This window comes from Pipistrellus kuhlii, unplaced genomic scaffold (assembly GCF_014108245.1).
Source record: "Pipistrellus kuhlii isolate mPipKuh1 unplaced genomic scaffold, mPipKuh1.p scaffold_m20_p_5, whole genome shotgun sequence".
NCBI lineage: Eukaryota > Metazoa > Chordata > Mammalia > Chiroptera > Vespertilionidae > Pipistrellus > Pipistrellus kuhlii.
Window position 1 is genome coordinate 6,034,368 of NW_023425551.1, and position 4,886 is coordinate 6,039,253.

The 4,886-nt window shown below is 38.0% G+C and overlaps 1 non-coding gene across 1 annotated transcript; it reads right to left on the bottom strand.

Annotated features, from left to right (window-relative positions):
• Positions 1-3,554: 3,554 nt before the first annotated feature.
• LOC118706212 lies at positions 3,555-3,658 on the bottom strand. Its single transcript, XR_004983941.1, has one exon. It is a non-coding gene; the product is annotated as a U6 spliceosomal RNA (small nuclear RNA).
• Between the last annotated feature and the right edge of the window lie 1,228 nt (positions 3,659-4,886).

Consider the following 4,886-nt stretch of genomic DNA (forward strand, 5'->3'; position numbering starts at 1 on the left):
CTTGCTTTTTTTGACTTAGTAATTTTGGGAGTTACTAATTTTTTAGTGCCGTACAGTTCTATGAAGAGACCGCAGTTTATCCGTCCTGCTGTGGAGGGATGTTTGGGTTTTGATGGTTTTGTTTTTGCTATTGCAGACAATGCTGCTATGAACATTGTATATCTAGGAGGGACACTGCTTGGCCATGTGGTATGGAAGTCTTCATTTTATAAGATAATGTAACTCTTCTGCATGGCTGTACCAGTTTATACCCTACCAGCACTATGTGAGTTACCTTTCTTTCACATTTTCTCCAACACTTCTTAATTCTTTTTGTTTTGCCAATCTCGTGGAGGTTAACTGGCATCTTATTGTGGTGTCCAGAAAGAGCACTATTAGTCCTATCTTTGTTCTTCTGTAAGTAATGTGTCCTTTTCTCTATTTCTATCTTTGTTTTTGTTTGTCTACATGTAATGTGCCTGCTTTTACCTTTTTGAGTTTTAAGCAGTTTGATTATGATGTGCTTGGAGTATTTTTTTTTTTCTTCATGTTTCTTCTGCTGGGGCTCTTTATCTGAGGTTTTATGGTTTTCATAAAATTTGGAATATGTTTGGCTATTATCTGTCTATTATTATTATTATTATTATTATTATTATTATTACTACTACTACTATCATCTTTCCTGTCCTCTCATTGCTTTCTCTCTGGGACTCCAATTGTATGTTAGGCCACATTAAATTGTTTCATAGTCTCTTATTTTTTCTTAAAAGTCTTTTCTCTTTGTATGCCAAGTCAGACATTTTTCATTATGTCCTCAAATTCATCAGTCTTTTCTCCTGAAGTATCTGATGTCTTGTTAATCCCACTCAGTGTATTTTTGACCTTGGACATTCTATTTTTAAATTTTTTTTGTTGTTAATCCTCACCTGAGGATATTTTTCTATTGATTTTTATTTTTAAGAGAGAGTGGAAGGGAGGGGGAGAGACAGAGAGAAACATTGATGTGAGAGAGATATATCACAGGTTCAACCAAGACCAGGGATCGAGCCTACAATTGAGGTATGTGCCCTTGACTGGAATCACAGTTCACAGGCCAATGCTCTATCCACTGAGCCAAACTGACTAGGGCTGACATTATATTTTTAATCTTTTTAGAAGTTTCATTTTGCTTTTTTATTTTTTATTTTTAAATATCTTTATTGATTTCAGAGAGGAAGGGAGAGGGAAAGAGATAGAAACATAATGATGAGAGAGAATTATTGATCGGCTGCCTCCTGCACCTCCCCGAATGGGGATCAAGCCCACAAGCCAGGCATGTGCCTTTGACTGGAATCAAACCCGGGACCCATCAGTCCAAAGGCTGATGCTCTATCCACTGAGCCAAACCAGGTAGGGCTCTTTTTTTTTTTTTTTAATTTACCACAAAAGGCCCAGTGCATGAAATTCATGCAGGGGGGGTTCCCTCAGCCCAACCTGCACCTTCTCCAATCTGGGACCCCTTGAGGGCTATCGGAAATCCCTCTCACAATCCAGGACTGCTGGCTCCCAATCGCTTACCTGCCTCTGCCTGATTGCCCCTAACTGCTTCTGCCTGCTAGCCTGATCACCTCCTAGGCACTCACCTGCCAGCCTGATCAACACCTAACTGCTCCCCAGCCAGCCTGATTGCCTCTAACTGCCCTCCCCTGCTGGGCCTGGTCACCACTAACTGCCCTCCCCTGCCAGTCTGGTCACCCCTCACTGACCTCACATGCTGGCCTACTCACCCCTAACTGCGCTCCTCTGAAGGCCTGGTCTTCCCCAACTGCCCTCCTCTGCTGGCCTGGTCACCCCTAACTGCTCACAACTGCCCTCCCCTGCAGGCCATCTTGTGGTGACCATCTTGTGTCCAAATGGAGGCAGCCATCTTAGATGGCGGTCAATTTGCACATTACTCTTTTATTAGATAGGATGTCTTTCCTTAACATGCTTGTGCATTTTTTTTATATTTTGAACATCTGGAGTATCTTTGTAATAGGTGTTTTAATGTTCTTGTGCATTCTGTCATTGGGTGGTTTCTGTTGGTTGATCTCCCCCTCAACCTGCCCCCTCATTGGATTATAATCTCTGCATGCTTGATTTTTTAATTTTACTTTGTTAGGTGCTAGAGTTTTTTATATTCCTTTAAATTGAGATTTATTCTGGGACACAATTAAGTTACTTGGAAGCAGTTTGATCCTTTCATAGCTTCCTGTTAAGCTTAATGAGGTAAGACTAGAAAAGCTTTAGTTAGGGCTAATTCCAGATAAGCCTTAGGTAAAAACCTTTCTGTATAATCTGCCCTGCGTCTGGTCTGGTATGCGGTTTTTCCATTCTGGCTGTTGGGAATGAAAGCTATTCTAAACCCTGTATGAACTCTCTGGTTGTGTCAAAAATGTTACTTTTAGGTGTTGGTTTGTTTTTTTAATCTAAACTCAATCAAAGTTCATGCACTGCATGTTGTTCTTGTCAGTTTATTCTGTTAATCTTCAAGAGTTTCCTACCCATCCATCCATCTCTACCTCCCTTCTTTTTAATGATGTTGACATATGTTTAAATTTATTGTTGAAAGTATTACAGATGTCCCTTTGACATTGACTTTTTGAAGAGTTCAGGCCAGTTGTTTTGTAAAATGTTCCATTTCTGGAATTGATAGTAGCATCATGGTGTCTTCTAACCTCTTTATTTCCTGTAAACTGGAAGTTAGGACTAGGTGTCTGATTAGAATTGGGTTTTATATTTTAGGTAGAAATGTTTAAGTTTAATGCCAAATTTATTTGCTTTTCTCAGTGTGTTTTGGGCCTTTTGTATTTTGTTTAAGAAATCCTTAATAAAGATACTCTATATTTTTAAAGTTATAAAGCAAGCTTTGGTTTTTTACATTTAAATATTTAATCCTCATTAAATTTTGTGTGTTGTGTGTGTATGGTGTGCTATTGAGATCCAAATTCACTTTTTTTTTTAACCTATGGGTAGTCCAACTGTCCAAACCCCATTAATGAATGTTTTGTCTATTCCTGGTTGACCTACAGTTCCATTTCTCTCATATACATTTCTGTATAGATGTTTGGATTTTGTTTTATGGGCTCTCTATGCCATTGGTTTTTGTTTATCCTACTGCCAATACCAAAAATCTACATTTCTGTAGCTTTATAGAAAGTATTTACATAATCTCCTCCCCTCCCCCCCATCTCATTAGGAATGCCTTTACCATTTGTTCTTGTTCTGGGCATCTGTGGAACCAACTTCTCAGGTTTTCCAAAGAATTCTGTTGGGACTAATTACCTTTGCATTCAAATGGTTGATCATTTTGTGGAGGGTAAATCTTCATAATATTGAATTTTCATAAAGATAGCATATCCTTCCATTTGGTTATTTAAATTCGTAGAATTTCCTTTGTAAAGCTTTTGAACTTTCTTTGTTAAATTTACTCCTAGTTTCCTTATCCTTATGTTCTATCATAAATAGTATCACTTAAAAATATGATTTTCTCTTTCCTGACCTATGAATTTACATATATATTTTTAACTTTTTATTTTGAGATAATTTTAGATTTTTAAAAGGGTTAAAAAAATAAAAATGTGTGTAACATCCTGTGCAGGGGCCATGCTAATCGTCTTTGTAGCATTCCAATTTTATTTGCTGCTGAAGTGAGTTATAGTTTTCATTACATTCCACCCATTTTACTAAATTTAAGACCTGTAAGGTTTTGGGGGGTCTTTTATGTGAGCGATAAGTAATATCTGCAAATAATATTTTTCTTCATTATTTTAAATTTACTTAAAAATATGTATACATGCACAATGTAAAACTATCAGGGAAAACAAGTCTACTTTTAAGGTCTATCCCGACCTCCATCATTGCAGAGCTGGGAAGGTGCCTGCAGAAGTTTTATTCTAGCCTTCTAGTCACCTGACTGTATGTGAAGATTTTATTTAAAAATTTTTTTTTTAAATAATGTATTTTTATTTTAGAGAGAGGAAGGGAGAAAAAAAATCCATGTGAGAGAGAAACATTGATTGGTTGCTTCCCGCATGCACTTGCAACATAGGTATGTGTCCTGACGACCTTTTGGTGCACAGGATGATGCTCAACCAACTGAGCCACACTGGCCAGGGCTTATGTGAAGGTTTTAGACTCAGCTTCCCAACTTTCTTTGAGGCCCCAAGCCTAGTCTTCCTCAGCCCTCCTCCTCACTCTTGGCCTGAGGCTTTTAGCCCCCAACCTCTGCACTGTCTGTAATTCTGAGCCAGCAATAGAGGAAATGGTAATGACATTACATAAGAAACGATCACCCCCACCTGGCTGGTGTGGCTCAGTGGTTGAGCATCGACCCAGGAACTAAGAGGTTGCGGATTCGATTCCTGATCAGGACACATGCCTGGGTTATGGGCTCCATCCCCAGTAGGGACCATGCAGGAGGCAGCCAATTAATGATTTTCATCGATGTTTCTATCTATCCCTCTCCCTCTCTCTTTAAAAATCAATAAAAATATATTAAAAAATATATTTCCCTGAATAGAGAAAGATAAACATTGTCCTACAGAAGACTCTAACATGTGGCCTTAAGGAAGGAGCAAGGGAGAAATAATGGTTGAATGTGAAAGAAGTAGTGAGAAGAAATAACTTACTGATTTCTAAAACTTGAATTCAGTAGGTTTAGTGGGAAAAATAAAGGTAGTAAAAATTTCTGTATGTAGCTTTTCAAGGAAAGATTATCCTTAATTGCAAAAGCTGACATTTTAGGTATAAAAAACTGTCGTTTTAACAAGAGATGTATGTATGGAAACAAAGTTCTGTTAACAGGAAGTGATTTTAATAGTGATGGCTTCTAACCACCCTTGACTTACAGGGCAGTCTGGTACTCTATTACTACTCTCTCTCTCTCT